The sequence below is a fragment of the Sus scrofa genome, chromosome 6, assembly GCF_054392235.1.
Source record: "Sus scrofa isolate SSC_HxYL_T2T_F1_AM1 chromosome 6, Sscrofa_HxYL_maternal_Yorkshire_Landrace_v2.0, whole genome shotgun sequence".
Lineage (NCBI taxonomy): Eukaryota > Metazoa > Chordata > Mammalia > Artiodactyla > Suidae > Sus > Sus scrofa.
Window position 1 is genome coordinate 205882 of NC_139388.1, and position 20897 is coordinate 226778.

Below are 20897 nucleotides of genomic sequence, written 5' to 3' on the forward strand. Positions count from 1 at the left end.
TCAGAAGGAATTGGAGTTTCACTCATGGATCTTCAAGGGTGATTCCTGGAGCCTGGCATTTGTGTTCCTGGTACCGCTCACCCTGTGCTCAATTGGCCTCAACTCATTGAGGGGACAGAGTTCTGCCACCACAAGTCTAATTGAATTTTGCTCTGTTGGGGTGGCCACAAGATTAGAGAAATGGACAAGTTTCCTGGGGTCTGAGTGTCCTTTGCTTGTTTGGCAGCAATTCTGGACCCAGAAACACCTGGCTTCAATGTTAGACTTGCAGATCGTTCAAATAACCCTGGTGGCGAGTTTGGCTTCTGGAAAGCTGGGATTCTGGTCATGAATGCAGTGTCCACCTGTGGTGGTTTTGGGGGCATGGGCTGTACCCATGGCTGGGTTTTTCTCTCCAGATTTCTGCACAACTTTCATCTTCCCTCTGCACTTGCCTGAGTTTCTGCAGCCTCTTCAAGACAAGTATTTGAAGGAAGTTCTCTCAATCCATGTAAGGTGAATCACAGTTGGGTTGTTGAGGACTCCAAGCAGACTCCTAGGGAGGAAGGCTGCCAATTGGAAGCCTGCTGCCCTGACATAAATAGCAGGGTTGTTTATTTCAGGGAGTGAGCTAAAGTAATGTGGGTTGAGTGGCTTGGAAAACTGTGAAAGTGTCATGCCCTGTATATCGTGCATTTGAGTGTGATGAGTGGGAGTGGAGGAAATAAATCTCACTTGTGAGGAGTTCCTGTTGTGGCTCGGTGGTTAACAAATCTGAATAGGAACCACAAGTTTATGGTTTTGACCCCTTAGTGAGGAGCTCAGTGGGTTAAGAATCTGGCATTGCCATGAGCTGTAGTGAAGGTCACAGATGCTGCTCAGATCCCCTGTTGCTGTGGCTCTGGCGTAGGCCAGAAGCAACAGCTCCAATTAGACATCTAGCCTGAGAACCTCCATATGCCACCAGCGTAGTCCCTAGAATAGACAGAATGACAGCTGCGGGGAGCCAAGGCGATGCTAGGACTCAAAAAAAAAGACCTTGCCTGATGGCAAAAAATACCTGAAGGCAGGTTCCTAACCAGGGAAGGGAGCTCACCTGAATGGTACATGGCAAAGATTGTCCTCTGGACAGGATGAAAGCCTGCCTGTGTGGTACAAGCTGAGGACAGGCCTCAGGTTACACAGCTCTCATTTTGATATTGATGAAAAAGAATTGGGGCTTTCTTGGGAAAACAATTTCCATGTTTGCACCAGAGAACATGGATTGTTTCTCAGGTGACCTACTCTTTCCTGTTGTTTTATTTGTTATTCAGGTTTCCTCAGGCTGTCCTGATTATTTCCTTATTATTCTTATTTTCCATTCTTATTTTCCTGTGGTGATTTGTGATTTAACAAAATTACTATAATAAGAATTTCATTCTATGGGACTCTCCCCTATTTAAATCCAACTTGATGAAACATAGTGTTTATCTACTAACCAGTTATACAGTAAACTTTAGAGTTAGTTTAATGAGGTTCATAAAAGTGAGACATATATTATTCTTGATCAAAAGAAACCCAGCTGTGAGTTTTGTCCTTGTCTTTAGAAAGTTTTAGTGGCAGCTGGCTAAGTTGATTTGTATTTTCTCACACTGTCTCCCTGCCAAGGACACTTTGAAGATAGACACTATTATAAAGACAGGATTTTTTTGTGTTTATAACTTCTTCAGCTTGTGGGAACTAGCTGGCCATGAGATGGTTTGTACTGGGTCTCCTCTTTTCCACATAATACGTTGTGTCTGTTTGTCCTTGAATTGTTCTCACTAAATTTAGTTAGATTAAAGATTTTAAAACATGACATATTGCTGCTGTACTATGTGACCAAAAAACAAGGTCTAATAGTTAACCAATGTACTTTTAACACTATGAACTAATTTGTAGTGAAAAACTCTCTATATAATTAACCATTTATGCAAATAAAATTTGAGCAGTCCACCGCCCTAAAAGAAGGGACAAAGAGGCTGTCTCCGTTCTTTTGCCTAAGCTGTCCATCTCTGATTGGGATGTATACTCCCTGGCTGCTGGAGCTGGCCTCTGGCAGACAGCAAGAAAGGGAAGGAAGGAAGGAGAGAGAAGAGAGACTAGGAGAGAGAAAAGTAGAAAGGTAGGAAGGAAGGAAGGAAGGAAGGAAGGAAGGAAGGAAGGAAGGAAGGAAGGAAGAAAGAAAGAAGGAAAGAAGGAAAGAAAAAAAAGAAAAAGGAAGAAAGAAAAGAAAGGAAGAAAAAGAAGGAAGGAAAGAAGGAAAGAAAGAAGGAAGGAAGGAAGGAAGGAAAGAAAGAAAAAAAGAAAAGAAAATCTCACTTGCAAGTATTCCAGGTGAATGTAGAGCAGGGTTCTTCTGAGGGAGTCAGATTTGGTGTTAGGGCCCCTGCCCAGCAGATGGTGCCAGAGTGAGAGCAGAGTTCCTGCCCCACCCAACCACATCCCCTCCACAGCTCCATGACTGCATTGACAGGCTCAGATTCAGAGTGGAAAGGGATTGGTGGAGGCCCAATACGTTCAGATATTTTCCTTTGGGTACATGGTTCAGTGGACACCGTGGACCAGTGTGCCTCAACTCAGAGAAGGACTGAGTTTCTTCCACCCTATCTCAGGTTCAATCTCTGGACAATCATGTGGCCCAATATCTAGAGAGTTTGTCAGGCTCCCTGGGGCCTGAGTGCCCATTGCTTTTTTGAAGTACAACACTGGACCCAGAAATTCCAAAACATAAGTGTTTTGGAATCAGGATGCTGTGAAATTTGGTTTCTAGAAACTGGGGCCTTTTGTTATGAATGCAGCATATCAATGCACTTGTATACTGGGGGAAGATCTCAGCCTGTCCCTATGCCCTTTCACTATAGGGATCTCTACATCCTCCTCTTTCCCACTCCACCTGAGCCACCTACGCCTCTTCGGGGGACCCTTGTGCCAAGAAACCTACTTTGTGCCAGATCAAGTGAATGAAGCCTGGGATTCTGGATCTCAAGGTGGGCGCAGGGCTGAGGCGTGCTGATTGAGGCCAGTCGGCTCTGTTGATTTACCAATTAGGGTGTCTGATTTAGGGAGTGGGATGGTCTCAGTTGGGGTGAGTACTCTGACCAACTTTGAGATAGTCCTATGCCTGCCCATCATGCATTTCAGTGCACTGCAAGGGAGAGGAATCAGGAAATCAGGCTGGAATCTACCCAGGCCGGTGCAGACCTGGATTCTGCTGGAGAAGGCCTGGGAGTGGCTATTAGAGCAGATTACCACCAAATGGGGGCAGGGAACCAGCAGAGCCCCTCCCCCTGAGGTTACAGACCTCACCTCAGGCTCAGGGGCAAGGTTGGAAATGTGCCCCTGGCACCACAAGGAGGTGCCCAGAGCCTTCCATTTTGGTACATTTTGCCCCTGAACCTCTGGACCATTTAGCCTCCTCTGAGAGTGGGGAAATAAGTCTGCCATCACATCTATGGTAATTCCTTCCTGGTCACTTGGCCCAAAGGCTAGAGACTTTGGTAGACTGGCCTGGGTTCTGAGTGCCCTCTGACTGTCTGGAGGCAGATCTCTGGATCCACAGGTACCTGGTTTGAGGCTTGGGTGTGCAGTTTTCTAGAATCACGATGGAGTGCAGCTTGACCTCTGGAAAAGTGGACTTCAGGTTATGAATATGACCAGATGATCCAAATGGCAGTTATCTTGGGATGTACAGTGCTGGTCTCTGTGCCTTTTCTCTCCAGAGATCTCCTCCACACCCCCCTCCTTCCCTCCCATGTTAGCCTCTACTGAATCCAGTGACAAGGAACCCACCCAAATTCAGGTGATATGAAAAAGGTTGGGTGATCTTGATTTCAAGTTGGGTCCAAAGTTGAAGTTACTGAGTCAAAAACTGCTCACTTGATTTCAATAGGGATGTGGGGGGGGCTGATTTCAAGGAGTGGGGTTGTGTCATGCCTGTGGGAAATTGCCCTGATGCCCTTGAGACAGTCATAACCCACTTGTCATGTGTTTCAGTAGGCAGAGAGTGAGAGGAATAAAAAGTCTTGCTGGAAGGTGTGCCAGGTCAGAGCAGAGCAGGGTTCTGCTGAGGAGGCAGAAGGGCTTGGAATTGCGATTAGAGCACATGTCCACCAGATGGTGACAGAGCACCAGTGTAAACTCCCTCTCCCCTCGCCTGAGTCTCCATAGCTCCCTGGCTGCCACTTAAGACTCAAATATATGTTGGAGATAGGTTGGTGGAAGCCCAATGTGGTGCCCAGAGCTGGGGCCTGGTTATAGGGCATTTCCAAGTCTCTGGACAATGTCCCTCCTCTCAGAAGAGGGGATGGAGTAATGCCATCACATCTCAGGTAAATTCCCTCACCGTCTGGTAGCCCAATGCCTAGAGAGTTCGACAGGCTGTCTCAAATTTGAGTCCCCTTTGATTGTTTGAAGGTCCACCGCTGGACCCAGAATTCCCTGGCATGAATTTTGGCTCTCAAGTTTGCTCATGTCAGGCTGGTCCACATAGAGTTGAGCTTCTAGAAAGCTGGCCTTCTCGTTGTGAGTGTACTGTGTCAACCCAGTGATTTTGGGGGGCAAGCTGCACTCATACCCATGCTCTTTCTCTCTCCAGATCTCCTCAAACTTCTTCCCTCACACCCAAGTCTCTTCCCCCCCTAGGAGTCTCCTGGTGCATGGAACTGACCAGAAACTGGGTAATGTATATAAATCTGGGTCATCCCTGGCTTCACGCTGGATCCAAGGCCTGAAGGGTGCTGGTCAATGTGGAGCCTGCTCTCATGACTTACAAAATGGAGTGGATTTCAGGGTGTGGGGTGGTGGTGTGTTGGGTGAGGGTCTTGGCTGACTGTGACAGTGCACCTGACAGGGAGTGGAGGAAGAATATCATGCTGGCAATTGCCCCAGGCCAGGGCACACAGAGACATTTGCTGCGGGACACAGAGGAAGGTCTGAGAGTTGCTTTTATAGGACATGTCGTCCAGAGGGTGACAGAGCACCAGCAGAGCCTGCTGCATCTCTCTGCATCTCCAGGCTCAGAAGGGGATTGGAAAGGGACCCATGGAATCCCAAGGAGGTGCCCAGAGCCTGGGGTTTGTTTTCATGGTGCTCTGATACTGCAGCCCAATGGGACTCCATTCAGTGAGAGGATGGAATTTTGCCCTCAGGTATCTAATTCAATTCCTGCCAGTCAGGCAGCCAGAGTATTAGTGAATTTGACTGGCTCTCCGGGGTCTTAAGAGTCCTTTTCTTGTTTGGAGGCTGGACCCAGAGAAACATGGCTTCAATCCTGGACATGCAGCTTTCAAATCAGCGTGGCAGGGTGTTTCAAGTCTAGAAACCTGAGTTTCAGGGTGTTAAGGTTGTATGTCTACACTTTCAGGGTGTGATCTGTGCTTATGGTTTGATTCTTTCTCTCCAGAGTTCCCCCAAAGCCTCTGTCTTCCTTCTGTAGCTGAGCTGCTTCAGCCTCTGTGGGACACCCATTTGAAGGAACCTGTCTAAATCCATGTAAGGTGAGTCATGGCTGGGTTGTTTAGGAGTCCAAGCTGAGTGCCAGGAAGGAAGGCTGCTGATGAAAGGCTTACTGTCCTAACTTAAATAGGAGGGTTGCTTCTTTCAGGAAGTTGGATAAAGTTGGGTGTGGTGACTGGCCTGGCTGACTGAGATTGTCACTCCATCATATGTAGTGCATCTGAGGGGGTCTAGAGATATGTGGGCATGAAAATCCCATTAGCAAGAGCCCCAGGCCAGGGCAGAGCAGGGTTCTTCTGTGGGATGGAGAGGAAGAGCTGGGATGTGCTGTGAATTCCCCAGCCCACCAGATGGCACTCGAGCACTAGCAGAGCCCCTTCTGCATCTCCAGGAGTGTACTTTCAAACTCAAATACATGGTTGGAGATGGGTTAGTGGAATCCACAGAAGGGCCCAGATCTGGAGCTGGGTTTCCAGGCATCTTCAAGTCTCTGGACAATGGGCCTCATCTCAGGAGATTGGCCTTAGTTCTGCCATCTCATCTCCAGTTCAATTCCTACATGGTCTGGTGCCCCAATGGCTAGGACATATGACAAGCTGTCTGGGGTCTGAGTCCCCTGCTTGGTTGCATGCACAAATCTGGACCCAGAATAACCTGGCTAGAATTACAGCTGTACAGTGTGCTGGAACCTGGCTGGCACACATGGAGTTGGGCTTCTAGAAAGATGGCATTCTGGTCATGAATATACTTTGTCATCCTGATGCTTTTGGGGAGGCAGGCTGTGCTCACGCCTGTGCTCTTTCTCTCTAGAGATCTCCTATTTTTTCCCTCCCACCTGAGACTCTTCCTCCTCTGCCAGACACCTGTTCCAAGGAAGCTCCTGCAACAAGGTAAGGTGAATCAAGCCTAGGTGGCCCTTGGCTTCTATCTGGGTCCCAGGGCTTAAGGGTGCTGATTACTTCAGAGCTGGCTGAAGTGACTTACAGAGCTGGGTCTTTGATTTCAGGGTGTGGGCTTGTGTCATGAAGGTTGAGTATCCAGGGTGACAGTGAAGAATCCTACTCCCACCGCAAGAGTGGATTTAAGTGTTCCTGAGAGGAAGAGGAGTAAGACATCTTGTTGGCCTGTGCCCCAGGTCAGTGCAGACCAGAGTTTTGCTGTGGGAGGCAGAGGAAGGGCTGAGAGTCGCTGTTAGAGCACATGTCCACCAGAGGGCACCAGAGCCCCTCATCGCCTCTCTGCAGCTCCCTGTTTGTATCTCCAGGCTCAGAAGGGGATGGAAGAGGGATGCATGGAACCTCAAGGAGGGACCCAGAGCCCGGTGTTTGTTTGCATGGTGCCTCTGACATTGTGGCCCCATTTGCCTCAATGCAGGGAGGGGACACATTTCTGCCATTAAATATCTAATCAATTCCTATTTGGTTGGGTGGCCCCAACTTTAGGGAGTTTGATAGGCTCTCTGGTCTGTGTGTCCTTTGCTTGTTTGCAAGCAGAACTCTGGACCCAGAAGCACCTGGCTTCAATGGTGGATGTTCAGTTTTCTAGAATCAGCCTGGTGGGGAGTTTGTCTTCTGAAAATGTGGACTTCGGTGATGAATGGGGTGTGTCTGTGCTGTTGTATTTTGGGGGTGGGTGGGCTATGCTCTTTTTCTCCAAAGATGCCCACCACCTTCATATTTCCACTGTCCCTGAGCCACTTCCACCTCTGCATGACACCCATTTGAAGGAAGCTCTCTCCATCCACATAAGGTGAATCACGGCTGGGTTGTTTAGTGTTCCAAGGTGAGTCCTGGATAGGTAGGCTGCTCATTCAAAGCCCACTGGCCTGACTTAAATAGGAGGGGTGCTGATTTTAGGGAGTGGATAAATGTGGGTGGGGTGAGGGGCCTGGCTGACAATGAGACAGTCTCTCCCCACCCATCATGCATTTGAGTGTGCTGAGAGGGAAAGCAGTAAGAAAGTCACCTGACAGCTTCCCCAGGCCTGGGCAGAGCAGGGTTCCTCTGTGGGAGGCAGATGAAGGGCTGAGACTTGCTGTTAGGGCCTCTGTCCACCAGCCTGAGCTGGAGCAATAGCAGAGCTTCCCCGACCCCCACCTACTCTCACCACAATGGCCATCTCACCAGTCTCAGACTCAGAGTGCAAATGGCTTGGTGGAGGCCCAAGTGCATACGCAGACATTTGTACTTGGGTACTTGGTGCCTCCTATGCTGCAACCCAATGTACCTCAGCTCAGAGGAGGATTAAGTTTCAGCCACCATATTTCAGGTTCAATCTATGCATGATCAAGTGGCCCAATGGTGGGAGAGTTTGACAGGCTGCCTTGGGTCTGAGTGCCCTTTGCTAGTTTGAAGCGTATCACTGGACCCAGAAACCCCTGCCTTAAATCTTGGGCATGCAGAGTTGTTAATCAGCCTGGCATGATATTTGGCTTCTGGAAAGCTGGGCTTTTGTCAGGAATGCAGCGCATTAATGTGGTGGTGCTGTGGGGAAGGTCTCAGCTTCTCCCTGTGCCTTTCTCTCTAGAGAGCTCCACCTCCTTCTTCCTCCTGTTCCACCTGAGCCTCCTCCTCCTCTGTGGGAGACCCTGTCAAGGAACCTACCTCAATTCAGGGAATGTGAATGATGCCTGGGAAGTCCTGATCTCAAGCCAGGTGCAGGGCTTCAGGGTGCTGATGGAGGCCACCTGGTTCCCTTAACTTACTAAGGTGACTGATTTCAGGGAGTTGGGTGGTCTCAGTTGGGGTGAGGGCCCTGGATGACTCTGAGATAGTCCCCCCCATCATGCCTTTCAGTGCACTGTGAGGGAGAGGACTTAGGAAATCAGGCTGGCAAGGGGCCCAGGCTTCTGTGGGAGGCAGAGGGAGGCTTGAGATTGTTAGAGTGATGGCCACCAGATGCACCATAGAACCAGAGTGCCCACCCCCTTCATCACCTGGACTTCACCTTCAGGCCCCCAGGCAAGATTGGTGATGGGCCCTTGGTCCAGTGGCCCAATGGCTAGAGAGTTTGACAGGCTAACTCGGGTCTGAGTCCTCTTGGAGGTTTGGAGGCACAACTCTGGACCCAGAAATACCTGGCTTGGATTTTGGCCCTACAACTTGCTAGAATCAGGCTGGTCCCTGTGGAATTGTACTTCCAGAAAGGTGGCCTTCGGGTTGTGAAGGCGACATGTCAGTACAGTGGTTTTGGGTGCAGACTGTGCTCATACCTGTGCTCTTTCTCTCCAGAGATCTCCTCAAGCTTTTCCTTCCCTCCCAACTGATCCTCTCCCTCCTCAGCCAGACACCTGCTGCAGGGAGGTTACCTAAAACCAGGTAACTTTTACAAAGGCTGGATGGTCCTTGGTTTCATGCTGGGTCCCAGGGTTGAAGGGTGCTGACTGATCAGGGGCTGCTCACATGACTTACAAATGGTGTCAATGATTTCAGGGTGTGGGGTGCGTTCTGGCTCTGAGATTGTCATACCCCAGCCCATAGTGTACATCTGTGCACTGAAAGGGAGAAGAGGAAGGAAATCACACTGGCAGTGCCCCCAGACACTGCAGAGCAGACTTCTGCCGTTGGAGGCTGTCAGGGTTCAGAGTTGCTGTTAGAGCAGCACATTCTAGTCAAAGGGCTCTAGAGAACCCCGGAGACCCTCCTCTCCTTCAGGCTGAAATACGTGGTTGCCGATTGTATGACGAGAACCCACAGAAATGCTTGGGGCTGGAATGGGGTTACAGGGCGCTTCTTATCATCTGGCCAATTTCTTTCACCTCAGGATATTGGCATAATTCTGCTCTCACATCTTTGGTTCAAATTCAGTGTGTTTCTCTGATAAATGACCAGAAATTTGACAGACTCTCTGAGGGGACAAGCAAATACCTGGCTTGAATCTCAAATGTTCAGGTTTCTGAAACCAGGCTGACATGACACTCTCTCCTCTTGTGTGTTCAGTTTGCTGAGGAAGAGGAAGAGGACAGTCACATCAGTCTGTGCCCAAGACCAGTGCTTAAAACATCAATGTCCAATCTTTAACACTGTTGTTTCTGGACCCAAAGGTCTGCCTCTGGAGAAACAGGGCCAGCTGACCCAGGGAGCATGTCACACTCTGGCCCTGGGGCACCAATTTTTTGTCATGCCCACCAGATGCTGAGGGTACAGTTGTGTCCCTTCCCTGAGGTGAGTCCATTTGGCCAGAGCTGTAGAGGCTCCCTGTTTCCAGCTCCAAACCTATGAGCATGTTCTGAGTGTCCCACAGTCCTTCAACTGCAGCTCTGAGCCTGGAGTCTCAGCCAGGCATCTGCACAGGGGCTCTGCCTGAGCTTGGGTTCAGCCTGGTGACCTTCAGTCTAACACCATCTCTCAGCCCTTCCACATGTTTCTCATCCACCCTAGAAGCTACCTGGGCCTTGGGCCTGGGCAGCTTGATTTCACGCTGGCCTTGGGCCTGGGTTGCTTGATTTCATTTCTCCTCAGCTGTTGAGCCACACGAGTATCTAGATACTGGGGTATTTCCCTCTCACAGCCTCCCTGAGTGCTCACCCCAACTTACCCCACCCCAACACATATCCCCACCATTGGGTACTGAGAGCCTTCTTTAAATCAGTCCCAGCTGCCTTCACTCTCAGGATCTTCTCTTAGTTGTGCTCCTTGAAACAATGATTGCAGACAGGATATAGAGGTTCAGATGGAAGGAGAAGAAAGAATTCGGGGAGAACTCCTGAAAAATAAAGCACAGAGATTCCTGTCTGCCCCTCAAAATAGCACCACTTTCATAAGTTCCATTCATGACGACCAGCCCCTTTGGACACATGATGCCTTTACAGAGGCTGCAGGCTTGGTAATTGCAAGGCCAAGATTCAAACAGATATTGTGGGCCCGGTGTCCTTGCCCCTTGAGAAACAGAAACAAACCAACCCCAGAGAACACATCCACCTCTCTGGTGCCTGGGCAGCCAGAGCTGGATGGACCTACCCATCAGATGCAGAAAACACACGTCTTTCTTCTCCCTGATGTGAGTCTATTTGTGACAAAGAGTCAGTGGTGCCCTGTGAGCCATCTTAACACATCCTGCGCTCCCACTAACCCCTCTTGGCAACACCTCGTAGCCTGGAGGTGAAGCCAGTGGGTTTCAGATGGACTTTGTCTGTGCTCTGGCCCCATCAGGAGGCCGTCTCCTCTAACACTGACTCTCAGCCTTTCCTCCTGTTTCCCTCAGCAGACCCCCAGGGCTCTCCTGGCCTTGGACAGCTGCCAGCTTCATGGAATTCCTCCTCACCTTCTAAGCCCAGTGAAGTGCCCAGAGAGAGGGGCAATTCTCTCATAGACTCCCAGCACACACCCCCACCCCAACTTAATGCATTAAAATCCTTTTAATTACCCTACTTTAATTCCTGAGAACCACCTTTAAGTCTGCTCCCTGAAACAGGGCTTGGGGACAGGAAAACGGGGCCCCAAAGAAAGAGAGGAGGGAATTTGGGGGAGGGGTCTTGAAGCGCAAAGCCTAGCGATTTGCACAGTCACCCGGTGGAACCAGCACCACTGTTATGTGATCCATTCATGACCACCAGCCCCTTTGCCTCATGACAATGACCTAGGTGGGGCTTGGCAATGGCAAGGCCAAGATTCAAGACAGTCATTTTGGTTCCAGAGTCCTGCCTCTGAGAAACAAAAAGCAATCTATCCCCAGAGAACCTTCCAAACTCTCTGGCCCCTGGGCCACCCAGGCAGGCTGGAAATGCCCATCAAATGCTGAAGGCACAGCCATGTCCCCTCCCTGAGGTGAAGCCTTTTGGGACAGAGTATTGGAGGCACCCCAATCACCCCCAAACCTATGAGCCTGTGCTGAGTGCACCCACATTCCTTCTTCCACTCAGGCTCTGAGCCTGAATGTGCTGCCAGGCAGCTGCAGAAGGTCTCCACCATGGCTCCGTGTGGCCTGGTGACCATCTGCTCTAACCCCATCTCTCAGCCCTTCCTCCCTGTTCCCGCAGCAGCCCCTGAAGCTACACTCTCCTTGGGCCCTGGCTGCTTGATTTTATTGCCCCTCAGCCACCCAGAACAGTGAAGTACCCCAGACACTGGGTCCTTCTCAGTCTCCCAGAGCCCGCACGGAGCCTATCCGATCCTCAGACATCCAAACCCTCTGCCTTCTGACCCACTGCGTCTTGAGTCTTTAAATCAATCCCCTTTCATTCGCAAGACCTGCCTTCAAGTCAGCTCCTTGCGATACAGAGGTAGAGGCCAGAAAAAAAAAGGCTCAGATGGAAAGTGAGGTTTGGGGAGACAGGGTCTTGAGGAAGAGACCCAGGGCTTCTCCAGCCACCCCCAGAATGAGCGCCGGGGCTCTAAGCTCTGTTCATGAGCACCCGCCCCTTTCACACGGAACGACCTCAGGAGGCTGGCGGCTCGGAACCTGTACGTCTGGGACTCAGGACACATATTTGCGAGTCCAGAGTCCTGCCTCTGAGAAAACAAAGGCTGTGTTTTCTCCCACCAACAGCTCACAGCCTTCACTTCTCATTCCCTTGGCGGCTAAGCAGGACGTGCTGGCGTCTGACCCCTGCCAGCTGGATGTCCTTCCTCCTCCCCTTTTAGCGCAAGGACTGCCCAGCACCCGGGCCTTTCCTTCTCACAGGCGCCCAGCGCACTCACCTCGGCCGCCTCTGCCCCAAGCGTGAGAGTCCCCGCCTCCCCGCCTCTTGGTTCCCAAGCGCCTTGTTTATTTCAACCACCTGCGTTCAGGGCGGCTCCCAGAAACCCGCTTAGAAACAGGGAAAATCTTAAATGGAAGCACAGTTAGAAATGCAGGTAGAACTCTTGAGAGACAAGGCACATAGATTGGCACAGCTGCCACCAAAATATTGCCCCTTTAACATGCTCCATTCACAAACACCCACCTTTTTTTTTTTTTTTTTGCTTTTTTTAGGGCCACACATGGAGATTCCCAGGCTAGGGGTCCAATCAGAGCTACAGCTGCTGCCTATACCACAGCAATGCAGGATCCAAGCTTTGTCTGTGACCTACAGCACAGCTCACAGCAACACCAGATCCCTAACCCACTGAGAGGCAAGGGATCCAACCAGCAAACCTCATGGTTCCTAGTCAGATTCATTTCCACTGTGACACATTGGGAACTCCCGCATTTTTTTTTTAACATAACACTTCATTGGAGTTCCCGTCATGGCTCAGTGGCTAACGAATCTAACTAGGAACCATGAAGTTTCAGGTTCGATCCCTGGCCTCTCTCAGTGGGTTAAGGATCTGGTGAGCTGTGGTGTAGGTTGCAGACATGGCTCAGATCTTGTGCTGCTGTGGCTGCAGTGTAGGCCGGCGGCTGAGGCTCCGATTTGAATCCTAGCCTGGGAACCTCCATGTGCCATGGGAGCGGCCCAAGAAATGGAAAAAAGACAAAAAAAAAATAACACTTCATGGAGGCTCGAGGCTCCTGTAAGCCCAGGATTCAGACAGATATTTCAAATCTGGAGTCCTGCCTTTTGAGAAAGAAAAAGCAATTTGACCCCAGAGAACTTGGCAAACACTCTGGCCCCTGGGCTACCTGACTGGGCTCGACATTGACATCAGATGCTGAAAGCACAGGCCTATCCCCTCCCTGAGGTTAGGCAATTTAGGCCAGAGCATCAGAGGCACCCTGTAACCAACACCAACACTCTGGGCACCTCCTGGGTGTCCTGCCAACCCATCTTCAACTTCAGCTCTGAGCCTGGAGGTGCAGCCAAGGAAGAGCAGGGGGACCTCCCTGTGCCCTGGTGCTGTCTGGTGGCCCTCAGCTCTAACATCAACTCACAGCCCTTCCACCTGTTTCCCTCAAACAGCCCCCCCGGGGGGGCCTGCACTGGCCTTAGACTCCTGCCAGCTGGATTTCATTCCTCCTCACACTCTGAGTGCTACACTCTGGCCTCACTCAGTGGGTTAAGGATCTGGTGAGCTGTGGTGCAGGTTGCAGACATGCCTCAGATCTTGTGGTGCTGTGGCTGTGGTGCTTTGAGTGCTTCTAGTGCTATGAAGGGCACTACAAACTGGAATGTTTCTCTTTCAAAGTCTCCTGGAGCACTCAGGCCAACCTACCCTACCCCAGTCCATTAAAACCCTCTGCCTCCCCACACACTGGGTCTTGAGTGTCTTAGAATCAATCATCCTACCTGAATTCATAGGAACTGCCTTCAGTTCTGTTCCCTGTAACTGGAGTCAGAGAGAAAAAAGAGACTCTGATGGGCAAGAAGGATGTTTGGCGAGGACTTTGAGAGAAAAAGCAGAGAAATTAGCATAGCAGCCCAGCAAAACCCACCCCTTTTCCATGCTCTGTTCACAACTACCAGCCAGGTTTTTTTACATGACACCTTCTTGGAAGCTGGAGGCGTAAAGATTCCAAGTCCAGGATTCAGGACAGATATGTGTGGTCCAGAGTTCTGCCCCTTGAGAAACTAAGGTCAACCCGACCTTAGAGAACCTTTCAGACTCTCTACCCCTGAGGGCAACTGGACTACACTGGAAATACCCACCAGAGAATGAGGGCACACGTATTTCCCCTTCCTGAGGTGAGGCAATTTCGGACAGAGTGTCAGAGACACCCTGTAATTAACCCCCAACTCTCTGGGCATGTCCTGGGGTACTTACCAACCCGAATTCAAACCCACCTCTGAGCCTAGAGGTGTGGACAGGGAGCTGCAGATGGGCTCTGCCTCTGCTCTGGCGCCATCTGGTGGCAGGCCCCTCTAATGACAACTCTTCATGCTTCCTGTTTCCTTCAGCAACCCACACCCAAGAAGGCACTGGCCTTAGTCACCTGCCAGCTTGATGTCTTCCTCCTCACATTTAAGTACCACGATTTGCTCTGCAGACTTGGGGTATTTCTCAAAGTCTCCCAGGGCACTCATCCCAATGAAACCCACTGCAATACCTCAAAACCCTCTGCCTCCCTGACCACTGGCTCTTGATCACTTTAAGTCAATCAGAGTTCTTTCATCATGGAACCTGCCTTAAAATCTGCTCCCTGTCAGAGGTTGGAGGCCAGAAAAAAAAGCCTCGGGGGAAATAGAAGAAGGAAGTTAGGGATAATGTCTTGAGGGAAAAGGCACAACGATACAAACTGCCAGCCACCAAAATCGTCACAATATTTACCAGCCCCTTTTTCCACATGACAACTTTACAGAAGCCAGTGGCTTGCAAATGATCATTCCAGGATGCAAGACAGAGATTGGTGGGTCCAGAGTCCTGCCTCTTGAAAAACAAAGGCTGGTCTGACCCCAGAGACCTTGGAAAACTCTCTAGCCCCTGCGCTATCTGACCAGGTTGGAATAGCCAATCTGATGCTGAAGGCACACTTATTTTTTCCTCCCAAGTTTCACCAATTGGTCCAGAAAATCAGAGGTGCCCATAAATTAGCCCCAGACTCTAGGCACCCAACTTTCAGCCCATCTCTGAGCCTGGAGGTGAGGCCAGGGAGATGCAGGGGGGCTCTGCCTGTGCTCTGGTGCCACCTGGTGGCCATCTGCTCTAACACCAACTCTCAGCCCTTCTAGCTCACCCCACTGGGTCTGCCCTGGCCTTGTACAACCCCCCCAGCTGGATTTGGTTACAGATCTCCCTTTCAACCCAAGGAAATGACCTACAGACGGAGTCATGACTTTCTCCAAGTTTCCCAGTGCACACCCCACACTAGACCACCCACTACCTGGAATCTGTAAGAGGCCCCACATTTTCAATCCTGTGAAGAGGATTTAAAACCATCAGCACCCTTTAGACCTGTGAGTCAGACTTAAATCAGTAAACCTCCGCCCCCATGAATGTTACAGGTTTTCACATAGGTCCCAATAACAGGGTTCCGGTGGAGGAGGAAGAGGCTCAGATGGGAAGGGAAGCAGGACACTTGGGGAGGACACCTGAGAGAAAAAACCCTAAAGGACCCCAAAGCTGACCATCAATCTATCATGAGGTTTCCACGCTCCATTCATGAAGAACACACACACCATTTTTCTTCCTTTTTTTCCCCTTTTAAGGCTGCAGGGTCATATGGAAGTTCCCAGGCCAGGAGTCAAAAAGGAGTGAAGGCTGCTGGTCTACACCACAGCTCTGAGCAATGCCAGTCTGAAAAACTGCACGCCCAATACTCCAGCCAGCTGCCTGCCTGCTGAGAGTTCTATTTCTCAGCCATCTGGACTCTGCAGACCTGTCTAACAATGTGGGCTTTGTGCTAGCTGAGCCGACTGAAGGTGACCCTGATATTTGGAAGGCAGAATCCTTTACCGGGTGTGCCAATTCAGACTGGCGTGTCAGCTGAAGCCTGTAAGTAACCCTATTTCAATGGACACCTCCTGGGGGACCCACTCATCCCCATCTCTAAGCGTGGATGTACCACTATCAAGCTGCTCCTGGGCTTGGACGATGTTTCAGCACCCTCTGGCAGACATTCTTTCTTTTTTCTTGCCTTTTTTTTTTTTTTTTTTTTTTTTTGGTTTTTAGGGCCACGCCTGCAGCGTATGGAGGTCCCCAGGCTAGGGGTCTAATTAGAGCCACAGCCACGTCAGATCAGAGACATGTCTGCAAACTACACCAGAGCTCTCAGCAACACTGGATCCTTAACCCACTGAGCGAGGCCAGGGATCGAACCTGCAACCTCATGGTTCCTAGTCAGATTCATTTCCAATGCTCCATGACGGGAACTCCCAGTCAGAAGTCTTGACAGCATGTCCAGTCATCTGGACCTCAGGCTCCCTGAGCTGTCTGAAAGTGACCCAGAGATGACAAGGTCCTTCCTATCAGGTGAGTTAATATAGAGCCGAGAGTGAGAGGTGACCTGTAACCTAGCCCCCCTCACGAGGCAGACACCAGAGGGACCCAAACCACGGACTCACACTGCACCTCTGGGCTGGGACATGCCAATGCCAAGCCACTGGGTGCGTCAGGCTCCTCGTCCTCTAGTGGCCATCACAACTCCCAGCCAGCCTCGTCCCACACTTCTGTCTCCTGACACCACCTGGTTCCGCGGGCACTGCCCTTAAGCACCTGGGAGCCTGGTGTGGTCCTCCCGTCTCTCTCAGACTCTGAGGCCTGTGGAGGACAGTATCTCCCTAAGTCCTCCACATGACTCCCTGCTCCCTGTGTGTCAGCCCTCCTTTGAATCCATCGGGGGGACACAGTTTAAGTCAGGCATCCTGATTTACCCACCCTGCCCCGCTTCACCAGCCTTTACTCTGTGTCACCTGGATTCAGGTAAGATGTGCCCTCAGTGGTGCTTGAAAGGCAGGAGAGGCACAGACGGAGGAAAATCTAAGGAACAATGCAGAGCACCCCCAAGAGAGAGGGCTCCTGCATAAGGACAGCCCGCCCGCCATAAGACGTCAGCTTTTACAAACACCCTTCATTGACGACCAGCAGCCCAGCTCTCCAGAGGCCAAGCCCCTGCAGGCCCCAAACCCCAGCTGGCCACCTGCATGCTAACACTCCTACTTCTGGAGAACCCCAAGGCCCTGTGGGCCCCAGTGGCGCATACAATGATGTGGGCTTTGGGTTAGCTGAGTTGACCGAATGTGACCATGGCATTTGGGGGGGCAGAACATATTCCCTTTTACCGGGTGTGCCAATTCAGACTGGAGAGTCACCTGAGACCTGTACGTAACCTCTTTTCGAAGGACATCTCCTGGGGGATCCACCCATCCCCATCTTTGAACCTGGAGGTGATACTACCAAGCCTCTGCTGGACTTGAAATGTGTTTTGGCGCCCTCTGGTGGCAATTCTCTCTAATGACAACTCACAGCCCTGCTTCCAGCTTCCTGAACAGGAAAGAATGCCCTTGGCTTGTGCTCCAAAAGGTGGATTTAATCCCTCCTCTCACTCTAAGAACAATCCTGCTCATTCTAGGGGCATTATCATTCTCTTAAAGTCAGCTATGGCATTCACTCCTCCCAATCCTTCCCCACCCGTCTAAATCCTTGACTCAAACCCATCCAAATCTTGTGACAGGATTTCAATGAATCCTGTTCCCCACTCTTCATTTCTGGGTTTTGGCCAGAGGTTTGTTTTTCCCCTCCAGGGCGAATTAGAGGAAGGGAGAGGCTCTGAAGGAAGGAAAAGAAGAAACTTTTCAGAGAATCCTCAAGAGACGCATCTCTGGGATGAATGCAGCCTGTGGGCTGATCAAGGGAGCATGGCTTTAGTGCATTCAATTCATGAGCACCCGCCAATCTGTCCTGAGGGAAAACCCTGCAGACTGAGAGCACTGAAAGCATAGTCCTCAGCCTCATGCCTTTTGGCTGAGATGTCAGCCTCTGCAGAAGCCGAAGGCCATCAGAGATCCTGTCCAATCATCTGGAATTTAGGCTCCACCAGCTGTCTGAAAGTGACCCACAGATGATAAGAGCAGGACAAGTCCTTCCTCTCAGGTGAGTTAATTTAGACCTGTAACCTACCCCTCCTGGCAAGGCATGTCCCATGGGGATCCACTTCACCCAATTCCGACCTCACCTCTGGGCTGGGATTTGCCAATGCCAAGCAGCTGCTGGGCCCTGTCAGTGCTCTGTCACCCTCTGGCAGCCAACCCCTCAAATAACAACTCAGAGCCCTTCCTCCTGCCTCCTGCCCAAAACCATGGATGCGCTGCACTCTCCTCCTTCAGCTGAAGGCTGAACTCCCTCCTGCTCTCATCCTAAGTTCCACCTTGTGCCTTACAGAGGCCAGAAGTCTCTCTCAAAATCTCCTGGGACTCTCCATCATCCAGCCTGTCCAACGCAATACACTACATCCATCGGCCAATCCCACTTCAACTCAGCTCAACAGCTGGGAATTCATAAGCCTGAATTAATACATGTGACCTACAAGCTCTGGTTAGTTCCTCAGGAATAATTTGCAGGAAGCAGTGGGACAGGTAGACAAAGAAGAAAAAGAAACTCCAGGGAGCAATTTGAGACTGAAATCCCTGGAAGGAGCACATCCTGGCCACCCCAAAGCGCCGCTTCTACACACTCCACTCAGGTTCTCAAGCACTGCTTTCCAGATGCCACCTCTGACCAAGCCCCATTTTGGTAAAGGGACACACACAAGGCTCAAACAAAGTACCTGTGAATTCTGGGTTTTCATGCTGCAGAACCCAAGGGCTGTAAGACCACCGCACCCCAGAGAGCCTGTCAAATCATCTGTAATTAGGGCTTCAGGATCCCTATGGAAATGATCCATAGTCATAAAGCAGGAACTATGCACCCACTCCTGGGACATGTGTTTGGCACCCGAGAGTCAGAAGCAACCTGTAACTCAACTGACCTCACTGGGCACGTCCTCCAGGTGCCACCAGCGCCCACTCCAACCACATTTCCTATGCTCAAGGTGCCAACACAGAACAGCATCTCAGTATGTTTGGGCTCCTCCTCCTCTAGTGGCCATTACCACTCTTGTCCCACACTCCTCCCTCCTGACCACACCTGGTACTGTTGGCACAGTTTTTGTGTACCTATAAGCTAGAGTTGGTCCTCCTGTCTGGTTCACTCTCTCAGAGTCATCTGAGGCCTTATGGAGGTGGTAATTCTCTCTCTGAGTCCTCCATATGCCTCCAAGCTCCCTGTGTCATCACTCCTTTGAGTCCATGAAGGAAACACACCCAGTCAGGCAACTGCCTTTACATTATTCCTCACAACACCCCACATCTCCAGCCTTTGTTTTCTGTCACCTGGCTTCAGGTAAGATGGAGAAAAAGTAAGGCGCATTGCAGAACGCCCTCAGGAGAGGGCTCCTGCATAAAGACAGCCTGCCCGCCACAAGACATTGGCTCTACACTCGCGCTTCAGTGATGACCAGCAGCCCAGCTCTCCAAACCCCTGGACTCTGGGAATCTGCATGTCCAGTAATCCAGCCACATGCCTGCCTGCTCAGAGTTCTACTTCTGGGGAACCCCAAGGCCTGTCCTACAACATGGGCTTTGGGCTGGCTGGGTCGACTGAAGGTGACCCTGATATTTGGAAGGCAGAACACTTTCCCTTTTACGGGGTGTTCTACTTCAGACTCAAGGGTCAGCTGTGGCCTGTATGCGACCACCTTTAAATGGACACTTCCTGGGGGATCATCTGGCTATAGAGCTGTATGAAAGGTGGAAAGGGCAGCGCAAGTCCTTTCTATTGGGCGAGTCAATTGAGACTTGAGAGTCAGCAGCAAGCTGTAACCTGGCCCTCCTTGCAATACGTGTCTCAGGGGGATCCACCTCCGCCAACGCGAACACAACTTCTGGGCTGGGATTCACCAATGCCAAGAAGCTGCTGGGCTCTGTCAGTGCTCCTTTGCCTTGCGGTGATGAATTATCAAAAGTTCAGAGCCCTTCATCCCGTATCCTGACCAAAGCCACACTAGCACCACGCTTGCTTTGTTCACCTGAAGGTGCATCTCCCTCCTGCCCTCCTTCTAAGTACAACCGTGTGCTTTACAGGGGCCAGAGGTCTCTCTCAAAGTCTCCTGTGACTCTCCCTCCTCCTCCCTGCCCATCACCACTACCCCATGTCATCCGGCTAATCCCACTTCAATTCAGCTCACCACCTGTAAATACATCTGGTTGCCTTAATACATACAACCTGTTCCTCACCATTGTTCATTTTTGTGGGTTACTTTTAGCAAGCCATGGCTCAGTTAGGAAAAAACAGGAACCACAGGGAGGAATTTGAGACTTAGACCCAGGAAAGAGCACATCCTGTGAAGCCAAAAATGCCACTTCTACTACTCTCCATTCATGTCCTCAAGCACTGCTTTCCAGGTGCCACCTCCCACCAAAGCCCCATTCTCCAAATCAGACATGCCCAAGGCTCAAACCAAGTACCTGTGGATTCAGGGTTATAGTGCTGGAGAAACCAAAGACTATGGGTCCAAATGCACGTGCTCCCCAGATAGACGGTCAAATCATCAATACTTAGGGCTCCGTGATCCCTATGGAACTGATCACCTGGTCATGATGGAAGAACTATGCAGCCACCCCCAGGGGATGTGTTTGGGTCCTGAGAGTCCAAGGCAGCTGTAACTCAACTTTCCTCACTGGGAGGTCCTTGGGGTGCCACCAGCACCACCTCCAACCCCATCTCTAACCCTGGAAGGGCCAACACTAAGCAGCATCTCGGTGTGTCAGAGCTCCTTGACCTCTAGTGGCTATTCCCACTCCCAGGTATTCTCATCCCAAACTTCTGCCTCCTGACCAGACCCAGTTCCATTGGCACTGCTCTTGAGCACCTGGGAGCCTGGCCTGGTCCTCCTGTTGCTTCACTCTCTCAGAATCATCTAAGGCCTTATGGAGGGTGGTATTTCACTAAGTCTTCCATGTGCCTCCCTGCTCCCAATCTGTCAGCACTCCCTTGAGCCCATCAGGGGAACACATTTCAAGTCAGGCAACTGGCTTTACATTACTTCCCAGAACATCCTGCTTCACCAGTCATTCTACTTTGTCACCTGTTTCAGGTAAGATGTGCCCTCAG

At 50.8% G+C, this 20897-nt stretch overlaps 1 long non-coding RNA gene across 1 annotated transcript in view; it reads left to right on the forward strand.

Annotated features, from left to right (window-relative positions):
- Nucleotides 1–20005, forward strand: part of LOC102166957 (uncharacterized) — a 173679-nt gene extending 153674 nt beyond the window's left edge. Inside the window, exons 2-8 of the long non-coding RNA XR_014808622.1 lie at nucleotides 2862–2987; nucleotides 4595–4676; nucleotides 5402–5495; nucleotides 6265–6344; nucleotides 6461–6589; nucleotides 17492–17840; nucleotides 18129–20005. This is a non-coding gene — a long non-coding RNA (uncharacterized LOC102166957). The remainder of the gene's footprint in view (nucleotides 1–2861; nucleotides 2988–4594; nucleotides 4677–5401; nucleotides 5496–6264; nucleotides 6345–6460; nucleotides 6590–17491; nucleotides 17841–18128) is intronic.
- Nucleotides 20006–20897: the final 892 nt, after the last annotated feature.